Source organism: Canis lupus, chromosome 20 (assembly GCF_048164855.1).
Source record: "Canis lupus baileyi chromosome 20, mCanLup2.hap1, whole genome shotgun sequence".
Classification (NCBI taxonomy): Eukaryota; Metazoa; Chordata; class Mammalia; order Carnivora; family Canidae; genus Canis; species Canis lupus.
This window is the reverse complement of record NC_132857.1, coordinates 18,718,456-18,732,823: the sequence shown is the minus strand read 5'-3', so window position 1 is coordinate 18,732,823 and position 14,368 is coordinate 18,718,456. Positions and strand designations below refer to the sequence as shown.

The 14,368-nt window shown below is 45.6% G+C and overlaps 2 long non-coding RNA genes across 4 annotated transcripts in view; both read left to right on the top strand.

The window, feature by feature from the left end:
• LOC140611707 (uncharacterized) overlaps window positions 1–14,368 on the top strand; it is a 32,756-nt gene that overhangs the window by 799 nt on the left and 17,589 nt on the right. For 2 of the 3 annotated variants that reach the window (XR_012012853.1, XR_012012851.1), the window contains one exon: window positions 64–283. This is a non-coding gene — a long non-coding RNA (uncharacterized lncRNA). The remainder of the gene's footprint in view (window positions 1–63; window positions 284–14,368) is intronic. The other variant, XR_012012852.1, reaches the window with a different exon arrangement.
• Window positions 2,124–10,399, top strand: LOC140611705 (uncharacterized). The gene is made up of 3 exons (XR_012012849.1): window positions 2,124–2,594; window positions 2,903–2,973; window positions 9,562–10,399. It is a non-coding gene; the product is annotated as an uncharacterized lncRNA (long non-coding RNA).

Sequence of the window (14,368 nt, the reverse complement as noted above, 5' to 3'; positions counted from 1 at the left end):
TTGTGCACAGGCGGGGCTCCTTGCAGACCTCACACAATACCTGAAATTGTGTATTGTGCACAGTGTTGCTGTCGCTGCAGCGGAAGACCTTCATCCTACTGCTCACTCCTCGGCTCGACAAAAGCAATTTTTCACTCCCGGGCTTTGCAGGGGCCAGGTGTGCATTCCATAATACGCCTATTATACAGCCCTTCTCGGTAGCCATCGCGTATACAATGACCCTTCTGATTTGTCCTATTGCGTGGTTGCCAAGGACTTTGGTCCCCACCCAGTACAACTTGAGGTATGCCTTTCCCATATATTTTCGGGCAAAAAGAAAAAAAAAAGAAAAAAAAAAAAAAGAGAGAGAGACAAATGCACCCCTGCCTCTTTGTTTTCAGACAGACAAAAGCAATTGGCATATGCCTTCCCCCCAGACCCAGGTGCCTGCAGCTCGGGCGCCCTAAAAGAGGAAACCTGTTCCCCTCCTCCCAGGTTTCTGGTTTCTCCACCCCACCTCCCCGCAGCCCTCCGCTCCCTGCACCCAGGGCTTCCGGCCTCCACCCCGACATTCCAGGTAACCTGACTCCCCCGACGGCAGAGGCGGGGGCCGGTGCCGGGAGGGCGCGGCCACGTGACCTCCCCGCCCGCCGGGAGCGCGCGCCCCACTCGGGGAACCGGGGGAGCCCAGCGCCCTGCTTAGAGACCGAAGTTGAAAAGCATTAGATTTGCCGAAAGGCCGCTTGCTTCTGCATCAGGCAGCGTCCCCTGTGATCATCGCAAGTGCAAGGGCGAGGCGGGCCGCGGGGTTTTCCTGGCGTGAAGCGACCCGCCGGGCGAAGGCGGCGCGAGTCTGACGGCGGAGGCCGGGCGGGGCGCGGGGGCAGCCTGGGCTGGGAAGGGCGCCCCCCGGCGGCTCCCTCGCTCTGCCCCGGCTCTGCCCTCGCAGCTCTCGCCGCTGACCTGTGAAATGGGAGAAAGTATTATGATGTCATATATAATAAATATATAATAAAATGGGAGAAAACATTATAATATCATATATATAATAAAATGGGAGAAAATAGATCACATATTAATATATAATAAGTATATAATAAAATGGGAGAAAATATTATATCATGTTAATATATAATATAATAAATATATAATAAAATGGGAGAAAACATATTATATATAATATATTATATATAAAATATAAAATGTATAATAAAATGGGAGAAAAAATATATAATATATAAAATATATAAAATGGTAGAAAATATTATATTTTATATTATATATAATGTATAATAAAACGGGAGAAAATATTATAGTATCATATATAATAAATATATAATAAAATGGGAGAAAACAATATATATTATATGTAATAAATATATAATAAAATGGGAGAAAATATCACATAAATATATAATAAATATATATAATAAAATGAAAATATATCATGTTAATATGTAATATAATAAATATATAATAAAATGGGAGAAAATTATATTTTATATATAATAAATATATAATAAAATGGGAAATATATATAATAAATGTATAATAAATGGGAGAAAATATATTATATATAATAAATGTATAATAAAACGGGAGAAAATATATTATATATAATATAATAAATGTATAATAAAACGGGAGAAAATATTATAATATATAATATGTATAATAAATATATGATAAAATAGGAGAAAGTCTCCCCCAAGGAGCCGGGCCTCCTCTCCAGCGCCCGCTAGCCAATGAGCCAAGCAGCCTGGAGGCCCGTGGCGTGGGCGCCGGGTGCTGGGTGCTGGGTGCTGGGCGCCGGGTGCCGGGTGCCGGGCGCCGCGCACACGGGGCCGAGGGAAGCGTGCGCTCCCGGCTCCCAGGGGTTGGGGCCCAGCGAGGAGGGGGCGGGGTGGGAGGCGGGCGTAAGGCGGCCGGACGATCGCTGCTGCGGGCGAGCACTTCCCGCGCCCGGGCACGTGCCACGTTCCTTCGCGCCTCGCGAGGGCCCGTCCAGCGGCCACGGTACCGTCCTCGCCTCCCGCCGGGTGTGGGGCCGCTTGCCCCGGGGCACACGGGGCGGGGCCGGGAGGCTGCGCAGGCGCGAGGCGGCCCGCGGGGGACCGGCCCCAACCTGTGCGCGCCGCAGGCCGGCGAGGGCCCGGTTGCTCTGGGCGCGGGGACGGCCCGGCCCTCTGTCCCGAGGGCAGGGAGGCTGCCCGGGGCGCCCCCGAGGACGCGTCAGCCACCGCTGCCCTTTGATTCCTCGGGGCCCGCCCCCTGGACCCCAGTCCTGACGGTGCCGCGACCCCCCCGACCCCCGAGGCAGCGGCACCGCACCGTCAGGGAGAGGGGAAACCGCGCTCCCAGCGGTTAACTGTAGGGAGCCTGTGAAGCAGAACTTGGCCTCAGCCGAGTGGGGCTGGATGTGGATGGCCTCGAAGTCCTCTCCTCCATTTAATGATTCGTTTGCCCCCCGCTGACGCCGAGCGCTGACCTTTCTGAAACCTAGTCCGGGGCAGGCAGGGTTTCTCCGGGACCCCAAGGGCAGGACTGGCAGGACTGACGGTGGACTATCCTCAACTCAGTTTGCCACCCAGGACGGCAAAAGGACCAAACGGAAGGTGGTTTCCCACAGAAGCCAACATCTTGATATATGTTTTTTAATAACTTGAAATGCCAGCCACTAGGGTTTTCTGAGGATCATGGGGAGATACATCCTCTGACCTGGTGTATAATCCTTTATCTCCGGATGCTGGGCTAATTACTGCAGCTCCCTTGGGCATGGGTCTGAATAGGAAATATTCTGGTGTTTGGCAAATGCCAGATTGATGGGAATTAACCCTGGGTCCACTGTTTTTGGTTTTGTTTTGTTTTTATTTTTTTTTGATTTATTTTTATTTTTGTTTTGTTTTTAATTTTCTATCCCTAGGTGATGGGGATTGAGAAGTCTTGGAAATCCTTGTGTAGTATAATCCCCTCTTCTCTACACTAGAAATACAGGTATCTGGAAGTTTGCTACACTTGGTTTTGATTTTATTGAGTACTAATATTGGCCTCACTCATTGGTAAAAATATTGGGAAGTGTAGGTGTAGGAAAACCTAAGTTCTAGTTTTGGACCTGCTACTAGCCAGCCTTGGGGCAGTTCATACTGATTCTCACCCATAGGGCCTTGGTTTCCTCATCTTTAAGGAACATTAAATAAAAATTGGGGCCAGGCCGGTGGTTTTCAAATCAGAGCAGCTGTGCTTTTGTCTTTTCCATATTGGAGTTATCTGAGTTTTGTATAAGATGTTTAAGAAATGGAAGAGAGAGAGAGAGAAAAAAAAAAAAGAAACGGAAGAGAGATTCACTGCTAACAACTGTTATAAACCCCCTGTTCCAGGGGCCCACTGAGTTGGTTAGCTCTAACGTTTTACAATTCTTTTTTTTTTTTTTTTTAAGTAGGCTCTGTGCCCAATGTGGGGTCATGACCCTGAGATCAAGAGTCACATGCTCTGCTGACTGAGCCAGCCAGGCACCCCTTTACAATTCTCTTAAAGGCACTTGGTGATGGCCGTGCTTCTTGGGAATCACATTTGTTTCCTTTGGCTGGATTATAAATTGCACAAAGCAAAGGAGCAGAAGACAAGGCCAGAAGTGAGGTTTCAGTCCAGATTTGGGCTTGCCATGGATGCTGGGCCAAGGAGCGTGGGCACTGCGTAGTTGGAATTCGGGAGCCATCAGTGGTTTTTGAGAGCAAAATGTTGTCAGTTATGATTTGCAAGGCAGCTGTGAGTAACGGAGACCTGACCAAGAGTGGCCCAAGCCACTGGGTGAGGAAGCAACTGTATTTCCCTATATAAAAAGCCTCCGGAGATGGACAATGTAGGACGGGCTCCAAGCAGTCATTAGGGATCCAGGCCCCCTTCTGGTTTTCTGCTCTTCTGTTCTAGTGAAGCAAGCTTTCGTCCTCCTAGTTCTTTCAGGGTCCCAGTTGGCTTCCGGACCCCACCTGCCACGCTTGCCTTGCTGGCTAGAAGGAGGAAGGGGGAACCCTGCCGGGGTGTGCATCCCAGCTGAGTCAGCTTGCTTTCATCAGCCTTCTCAGCAGTCCCTCACGACCCAGTTTTTTACATCTCTTTGGCCAGAACTTAGTCTCATTGCCACACCTCATTTCGGAGGAGGCTGGGAAGTGTACAATTTGCTCTAGTCAGCAACGTGACTGGCTGAAAGGCCTCTGATACTAAGAGAGAAGGGAGGATGGATGTTGGGAGGCAGCTGGTGTGTAGTCTCTGCTACAGAAAATGATCCAAATTCTGCCCTGGATTCATTTATTTGGTGGCAATAGATGGGAAAGTAGGGCCTGGGGAGAGGAAGTGAGGACCTGATACTAAAGATGGGGAGGGGATAGGAGGGGCACTAATCAGACAAGGGCCTACAGGGATTTTGTTGGCTGGGCATGAGGGAGTAGGGGGATGTAAAGAAAAGGCCCAATTTTGGAACCCTGTGAAAGGGATGCTGGTGATGCCAGGGCCTCAAATAAAAAAGTTGGAGGAGAAGGAGTTTTAGGAAAGGAGGTCATGAATGAGATTTTGGACACCTTGAGTTTCTGGTGCTGGTGGCACACCAGGATTGGAGCTTGGGGAATTTGTGTCAGATATTTCCAAGTCAGTATCAAGTTTACCTAAATTTTTAAATCCTCATATCTAGGATGGCCTAATGTCTGAGATACTCTTCTGGGCTTCATAAGTTGTTACTTAAGGACATTCTGTTACTCTTGATGGAGTAGGACAATGGGGTTGCCTCTTGTCTGCTGAACCTAAGAGCCACAGAGGTTCTCTCCCACCATTGGGCTTAAGGATCCTGATAGTTATGACAGGGATAATGTTTCAGGCAAATAAAGGCACACTTCTTAAAAGGCTTCTGCTCAGATTCCCTATGTGTTTTTCTACCCTAGATAGCTCAAATATGGGCACAATACAAAACCCTTCAATTCTGGTCCAGAGGCATTTCTTAGCAGCAGACTTCCTTATTTCCATTTTGCTCTCAGCTTCCACCTGGCCTCACTTGACCTTCCTTGCCTGAGGCTCATTGTCAGGGTGGCACAGACTAAGGGGTGCTGCCTCTGTATTCAGGAGGGATGTATGTGAGGAGCCATGTCCAACATCTCGAGTCCAGGAGAAAAACTTACAATGAAAATGTGGAGCTGAGATCCCAAGTTGGATGGGGAGTGGCAGCAGTTAAGGAGGTTAACAGTAAAGGTGGTCAAGAGACTAAGGGTTAAGGCAAGGTGTTGTGAGCCAAGGCAGCAGAATTTAAATCCGCTGAGCACAGGGTGTGGCATGGAAAGCCCTAAGCGCATCTTACCTGGATAAAAGCAGCTCCTTAAAGACAACCGAGGTTGAGACAGTCCCAAGTGTGGGGCCTTAAAAAAGACATGCTCAAAAAAAAAAAAAAAAAAAAAAAAAAAAAAAGACATGCTCAGTGAGAGAAGAAAGAGTAGTCTTCCCCCAGCTTGCCTGTAGTGACTAGTAAGCCTAGTTATATAAACCTAGATTGGACATCTTTTCCTTCAGAATTTTGGAGGCATTGATCCTTTGTCACCTAGCCCAGGATATTGCAGTTGAGGATAGTAATTCTGACTACCAGTCCTCTATTTGTGACCTTTTTTCTCTTTCCAGAAGCTCTTAGTAGCTTTTCAATTTGACATCCAAGTGCTTTGCTGTAAATCTTTTATTATTCAGTGTGTTGTTCCCTTAATGGGCCCTCCCTCAAGCATGAGGAGTTTTCTCATATTATCTCTTTGATAATTTCTTCCATGATTATTATTTCCTGTTTTTTTTTTTTTTGATTCTTTGTGGAAATCCTATTAGTCACATATGAGATCTCCTAAACATCTTTTTCTCTCTTATTTTTCATCCCTTTGTATTATATTCTGTGGCTCTCAATATTGCCTTCTTTATAGGGCAATGAAAACATTTTTTTTTTTTTCCTATTATCATCCAAAGGGTGGTCATGGGATAGGGCCAGGGAAGGCTTTTTGTCACTGGCACTTTGGTAGGCAGGTGATCTGAAGTTTCCCCTCATTTGTAGCTGGTCACCATCCACATGGCTCTAGTCTTTCCTGTGATTTGACCCAACTGAAGCTCATTGGTCCCTTGGATTTCTAAATGGAAAAGGAGGCCTTCTTTGCAACCTCAGTCCTAGCTTTCTGTGTCTCTTTGTCTTAGAACATATGTTCAGACTTCAGGTTAGTAATATAATTAAGGAATTGAAGAAGTGGATGATTATGAATGAATAACCTGTTGTTATTAGTATACATAGAGTGATTTTAGTTCTACACAGATCCTGATGATTTGGTTGTATGGCTTCAAGCAGCCAACCACCTGTATTGCCTGAAGAAGCTGCTTTTTCTGGCAGAACTTGGGATTAACCTTCATTTTAGAATATTTTCTTTTGAACATCATATTGGCATAATACAAACATTTTAGAATATTTTCTTTTGAACATCATATTGGCATAATACAAATTTAAGAATGCTTGCATGTTTATTGTGTTTTTTAATAGAATTTGAGGATTTTAACAAATAGCAAAAATAATCTTTTACTCTACCCTCTATTGAGCCTACCTTTTTTTTTTTTTAAGATTTTATTCATTTATTCATGAGAGACACAGAGGAAGAGAGAGAGAGAGACACAGAGGCAGGGACACAGGCAGAGGGAGAAGCAGGCTCCATGCAAGGAGCCCGATGTGGGATTCGATCCTGGAACTCCAGGATCACACCCGCTGAGCCACCCAGGGATCCCCGAGCCTACCTGTCTTATAGGAAGTCGAGGCCTTGCCAGAGTACTCCCATGTCCTGCCCTGCCCCCCTGCCCCCAGACCTTTAGCAAACTCTCTTCTTTTTTAAAGATTTTTTTAAATTCCCTTATTCATGAGAGACACACAGAGAGAGGCAGAGACATAGCAGAGAGATAAGCAGGCTCCGAGTGGGAAGGCCAATGTGGAACTCGATCCTGGGACCCTGGGATCATGACCTGAGCCCAAGGCAGATGCTCAACCACTGAGCCACCCAGGCGCCCCAGCAAACTGTCTTCTGTTTACATTCTATGGTGCTGCTACACTATCTTGGCTCTTCCATTTTGGGGCCATCTCTTGCTATCTTGCATGCTTCTCTGCTCTTCCCTTCTTGATTCCTCTTCCTCTCATTCTAAGTTGGTGTTTTTGAGTAGGCGATTTGTGGATGTCCAGCATTAGAATCTCCTGGGGCGGGACCAGATCTCTTGGATCAGCACCTCTGGGGGTCAGATGGGGGTGGCTGAGGGGTCTGCTTGCTGGTCAGGCAATCCTGGGGATTCTCTTGCACATTGGAGTTCAAAATATTCAAATTCCCAATATCTGCCTAGCTCAGTTCCTGACCCTGTGTCATATCTTCAGTCCTTCCTCTTGGGGAGTTCATACACTGGCTGACTTGACTCTCCTCAAAGCACCAGAGGCTCCCCTCCAGCTCTGACTATTTATTTAGCATTGAATCTCCTAATTCCAACTATTCACAGGGACTCTCCTCAATGCTAGATATGACCGCTCATGCTTGCCCTCAATTGGCACAACATCCCCAAGAGTTAGGTAATTTTCTCCTAGGTTATTTTATGGATGAGACCACAGAGCCTGGGAGGGATATATATGGTAGGACTTGTTTTGTTAGAATCGTAATAAGCATGTATTGAATACATGGATGAGACCATGATTTACCCTGTACACACTATCTTTGTAGACTTTATGTAAAGTCTAGATTTGTTGTTCTTTTTTTGTGATACTTCTGCTAGGGCCGCTGGGAGGTAGCAGAGGGGGAAACTAAGTTAGGTGCAAGAATTCACCATCAGTCAAAGTGCAAAAGCCACGGGACCCTCCCGCGAATATGACAGGGTTAGCTAGGAGTGATCTAAAATGAGGCTTTACCCAATTGTATTTTTTTTTTTTCTTTTTGGTGGAATTGTGTGGTGCTTGTTGACTGTTGATTATTGCAGAGCTGGGTCAGTCAGAGGTCAGGAAGGCAGGGAAGGGGGAAGCTGTGGCTTACAGATGGAACAAGCAGTTCCACCATCCTGTGCAAGATCTCTGGAAAAAAACGCAGGGTTTAAAAACCCCATTTTGGCACTTTTCTTTGTAAAATTATCTGAAGAACAGATCACTGCACTGTTCACACTCTGCATATGAAACAATACAAATGTCATAGGGAAGAAAATCCCATTGTGAGAAAGCAGTTAGAATAATTGCACGTTAGAGGAATTAGGTCACCGCTGGCCAGATCTGGTGGCAACTGGACTCCGTCTTGGTGCTTGAGAGAGGAATGTTTGATCCAACAGGGAGTGGCCATTGAGTGCACCCCCTCAGCTTCACAGGTTGCTGTTAGATCCCAGGGGGTTGACTGCTTCCTCCGCGGAGCTCCCCCCTACAGCTGGAATTGAGGCTTGTTTCTCCAGCTGTCTAACCTTCAGTTTTATCTGTCTCTCGTTGACCTCTTAGTTTTATAACGAGTCGGTTTATTTGCTTGTGCAAATTGAGTTTTCTTAGAAATAGAACAGAGCTAGAAAGAGGCCAAGGTTTTGATTGTTTCCTCTTATGAAGGAGAAACAGCCATGGGACCAGGCATTGCAGAGACTCTTCCTGCTAGGACAGTCCCTGTTGTTGGTTTATTTTAAGTCTGCCTAGTTAAATCTGGTGGGCAGAGAAATACCGTCTCTCTGGTTGGAGGTGGAACTATCTGCAGGGTTTACAAGCTAATTACTTCTCAATTCCCTGGGAGTTCAGAGAATTTGCTTAGCAACTGGCCTGACCAGTCCCCTTCCCCCACCTGCCCCCCAACGTCACTGTACTCACTGGTGGGGCTGATGGAGCAGTTTTTGAACTAAACCACGATTAGACATTTTGTGAAAATGGTGCCAGTCTTTTCCTCGATGGGACCCGAGCCTGTAACCCAGTCCAACAAAATGACGGAGAACAAGCCAAAAAAAACCTTTTTAAGAAACAACACAGGCAGTAGGAAATCCTACTGGTCAGGGCTTGTTTTCCTGGCTCAGGGCCTCATTCCAACCTGTTGCAATCAGCTCGAGAGTGTCTATAGGGACACCCTGGTGCAGGGGCCCCTCAGAGGAAAGGAGCTTTCACATTTCTGTTTGACTGGGCTCCTTGCCAGAGGCTAGGTTCAAAGTGCAGTTTCCAGTAATTTGCTGGGACTTCTCTGTGGGTTTGATAGGCCAGGACAGAAGCCTGCAAGCCGAAGTAATATTTCCTGATTTCTGTCATTTCTTAAGACAGGAGGGAAGGCTGCAGAGGGACTGGGGGTTGGAGGGCTTTTGTTGGCTCTGAGATCAGAGGGGGCCTTCCCTGCCTCCTGGCTTCCCTGGCCCTTTCTCCTTGTCTCGTCGAGGGCCCTGGGCAGCCTGGCACTGGGCTGGAATGGCGTGAGCTGCCCTCCAGGGCAAAGGTGGGGTGCCCATTCCGTGCGGCCAGCAAAGCCCTCTGTTGATTTACTGCACGCTAGTGCTGTTTGGAGCTATAAAGTTGTCGAGTAATGGCAATATGTTCTTGTTTTCTCCTATCTGTAGGATGAAAGCGAACATTTTTATAATCCTCCCCTCCTCACCACATTTAGTTCCCTGGTGTTGAACATGTGGGCTTGATTAAAGGAGAGAAAGAGCCACGGAGAGGAGTTAGATTCTCCATCCCCTCCTTCCCCTCAGCCACCAAGGCCCCAAGCGTGGAGGGCAGGGCCCGGGCCTCGTCGTCTCATCGTGGTGTGTCTATCAGAGGACTCAACACGTCATGATTCATCGTCGTGATTCTGAATGAATGGTTTACTCAGTGAAGGGGTGGGCAGTCGCAGTGGAATCTCAAGTCAAAGAAGTATTCGGTGGAACAGTGTAACTCCTGTGTGGAGTACAGGCTCCTGGGAGTGGTGCTTTATTGATTTTATTACAACTTATTTGCAACGAGGAGGAACTGTCTTCCAAAAAGGTTTGCTCCAGTGCCTGTATCAGCCACTCACCACTTCAGAGGACCCAGCTGAGCATGGAAGGCAGCGGGGGACAGAGGAGAGAGAAGTGGCAGGAGCCAGGGTTGAATTCATCGAGGTTTTTAGCCACATGCATCAAGTGGCGATCACCTTTCCAGCATCCTTTCACTGCCTCCAACACCCTGAAATCCAGGAAAACAAGACTGGACAAAAACCCAGGAATGTACAAAGGGGAGTTACTTCCTTCTTCTCCCCCCCCAAGTTCCTTCCTTACATCCTTAGTTCTCCTACAATGCACTTCTTTTCATTTGCTAATTCGCCTCAGAGAGACTGACTATATGTGCTGCTTTTCCTCTAGCTTGGAAACTTGGATTATAGCAATTTAACATTATAACATAATTCCACTGCAATAAAGCAATTTGGGGCTGGCAGTGTGATGGAGTGGATGTCGGTGGAAGTGGGGAGTTTACTACAATGGATTTTTTTTTCTGTGTTCGTTTAAGAAAAGCTAGCATAAAGCCATGTGGGTACGAAATCCGATTTAAATACATTTCAGCAGTCTTTAGTTACCATTAAAGAAACCCCAGAAACCTTGTGGCAAATTGCGGATAGGACCAGGCACCAGCTGGCTCCGAAGGTAAGTCTCAGGGAGGTGGAGAGCAAAGAAGAGATGAACTGAGAAACTCTCCTTGCTCAGTGACTTCTCATACCGTGGTGTAATGAGATTGGGTAATGTATTCTTGAGTGAAGCAAGGACCGCTTTCTCAGCATCCAACAGCTCCCATAAGGAGGGCCAGGGATTTCCCAACATGTACCTGACTATGACACATCTCTGTTTAAAAGAAGACAGGCACCTGCAGGAGACACTAGCTTTAAAGTTGATTTAAAGCACGTGTTCTGCTTCCTCTCAGTTCCTGCATGTGCTAGTGATCGGGGCATGTGATAAACCGCTTCGTGCCTCCTCTATCTGTAATGTTAGGCCTTTGGCATTTATGGAGATAACATCACCAGTTTCATCTACTCATGAGACATCCTAAAAGCCCTCAATATGTATAATTTGTATCTCCGTCAGGCCGAAAGCTCTGAAATTTTATCTTGTGCGTGGAAGCAGGCCTCTTGCCAGGGAACGAAGTGCCCAACTACATCACTGAGATTCTGTTGTTCTTCACATATCTCAGGTGATACGGCCCATAAGTCCTGTCGAGTGGTCTTTTGGTTCCTTGTGAGGAAATGCTGTACAGGAGTCAGTTTGATGGAAATGACCAGTGACGATCTAAGAAAATGAAAGCTCTTAGCCAAGAAAACATTGTATATAGAATTTGTAATCGTTTATTTTTATCCTCATTAACTTATGAAGAAGCTGAAAGAGTTCCTTAGGCTTCTCGAAGGTGCTTTCCTACATGCCACGGTGGATGTTACATGCTACAGTGATTTTTAAGAATTTGAGAATTTGTTTAAAACTTCCAGGGTCATTGATTTCATTTTTTTTTCTTTTTTTTCAAAGAGTTTTTATTTATTTATTCATGAGAGACACAGTGAGAGAGAGAGAGGCACAGACAGGAGCCTTGCAAGGAGCCTGATATGGGATTCGATCCCAGATCCTAGGATCATGCCTTGGGCCAAAGGCAGATGCTCAACCGCTGAACCACCCAGGCAGGCATCCCTGATTTGATTTTTCATTTTCACTGTGCTTGGGATATCCTGGAAAAGATTGCCTAGGTTATCAGGCTGTTAAAATTATTTTTATTACTCATTTTGGGACAAGCACTGTCAGAGGCCCTGTGGCAGTTAGATGACCAGTATTGAAATGAATGGCATAAACAGTATATTTATAGCATCTCTAAGCTACGGAACGGCTACATAAGTAAATGGGAATGCCTTGATTAGAAAACCTTAGAAATTAAATGCATTAGGAGGCAATTACTCGTATTGCACAAGAATTCCTCACTGCAAGAGAAGGTTGGCTATAGGTTATGCGTCAGGTATGGGTGGTGTTTCTTAGGTTCTTTAATTGAGGTTGTTCTGCCAATTAAGTACAGACCACTCCCAAGCAGCTCTTCCTTTCCACCCCCATACCCGCCTCCTCTTTTCTTTTGGAATCCTTTCTTCCAATTCAATTATTCCGAAGCCAGCATAACAACTGGGTGGGAAGGAGGAAGGAACTAAAACGTAATGAGTGTCTTCACTGTTTTACAGACATTATCTCATTTAATTCTCCCAACACCCTCTGAAGTGAGGTACTGATAACACCCCATTTTGCAGATGATGTTCAGAAATGTTATGTAACTTGCTCTAAGGGTACCGCCATCCGGATTTGTGCAGCTGTGAGGACGGAGCTCCTGCAGTGCCTCCCTCCTCATCCTCCACCGGGAGGATGTGGCCTGTTTGTGGGGCCTGTTTGTGGTTGGGTGAAGGGCATTTCTTGGATTTCCTCCTTCTCCCCTCAAGGGCTGATCACTTCATCTCATTTATACTGGGTCTCCCTGATACACTGAAAAATGTAGTTCAGTTAAGGAACACATCTATTGTAGAAAGCAAGGAACATCTGATCCCTTTTTTCCCCGTGTCTATGAATGTTAGAGTTCAAGGGTCATGCATGTAGTAAATGCTCTTCCAGAAAAGCCACTCTTTAAACGCATGTCACCTTATTCTTTATTTTCAAAATAATCCCAGACATCTCAGCCGGAAAGCTACACATCTAGGCTGTAATTTTAAATTTATCACTATGCTATCCTTGTGAAAACTTTCGACTCAACTCTTCCCCCCCCCCCCAAATATGTCTAATACCACCATTACCTACTAACCGTGGATTGAAATAGCAAGTCATTATGATGTCTGAATTAACATCCAAAACACACTGGTTTTCTTCCAGGGTTCTCATATCTATTATTGTTAAAACATATAAAACTCAAATGGTTTTCCCAAGCCAATTCTCTAATCACAGACATAAATTTCACTCCATTAAGGAAAGGAAACCGGGCAGTATGGCTAAAGTTAGGAATATGATCAAATTTCAAGGGAAGGAAAAAAAAAAAAGATTAGGCGTGGAATTCTTTCCATTGCTTTTGCTTGTGAAACATGGTTAAAATAAAACCCTGCTTTCCTGCACACATAAAGTGTGCAGTCCTTTAAAGTGAGAGGTTAGATCTGGGTAGCGCTCTGATTTGGCGGGGCGCTTTGCAGTATCTGAGTGCTGCCCACTTTTCCTTGGAACGGTAGAAGGGGTCCTGGGACTCGTGAGAGAGCCAGTAAGACAGGTTCTCCTCCTTTCTGGATCTTAGGGTGGTTGGGAATTACTCAGTTGCATTTTCTCCCATGAAATACCTGTTGCATATGTATGAGTCCTCTAAATAATGATGGTCCCCAGCACTTGTGATAACTAGGCAGGCCTATAAATAAGGAACAGGGATGTGGGGGTGGGGGGCAAAGTCCAGCTCCATGTGCTATGGATGGTAGATTTAGTGGTATTCTTTTGATTGCTACTCCTGAAAATACCTCAGCCCCTCAAGGATTGCTTTTTAATGTTAATCAAGATTTTTCTTAATAGAAGTCTCTTTTCAGTCTGTTAGGCCTGCTTTCTTGTGATCTTTAAAAACTCGGTTGTGTTTAACTCTTTCCTAAAAATGTTAACTCTTCTGCTATCTGTATTAAGAACGCTAGTAGGCAAGATAGTCTCTATCTACACCCACCTCACCAACATGCGCATGTTTCCTTTGCATGTTGAGATGCAGATTATCAATTCCATTGGATTAATTTATATATGTTTAAACAATACCCAAGGTGATATAATTTTTGATGTTTACAACTGATAGACATTTATATAGTCTGAATTTGAAATAGCTCAATATAGTTAGCAGAGAAAGAAAACATTTTTAAAGTTCTTCTAGTGAGTTAAAAAGGAAGATAAGAAAAGTTTATTTTTAAAAGCTGCATTATTGGGCAGCCCGGGTGGCTCAGCGGTTGAGTGCCGCCTTCAGCCCAGGGTGAGATCCTGAAGATCCTGGATCTAGTCCCGCGTCGGGCTCCCTGCATGGAGACTGCTTCTCCCTCTGCCTGTGTCTCTGCCTCTCTCATGAATAAATGAATCTTTAAAAAAATTAATAAAATCTGCACTATTGGCAGAAATAAGAATTATTGAAAGTATACCTTTTGGGAAGCGAAGCAGCAACATGTATTAAAATTTAAAGAGAATGACAACGTATCCTTCAACCCAGCAGTCTCACGCTTGGAGATCTGTATCATATTAAAAAAAAAACTATCTAGGGCAGCCCCAGTGGCTCAGCAGTTTAGCGCCGCCTTCAGCCCAGGGTGTGACCCTGGAATCCCAGGATCCAGTCCCACATCAGGCTCCCTGCATGGAGCCTGCTTCTCCCTCTGCCTGTATCTCTGCCTCTCTCTCT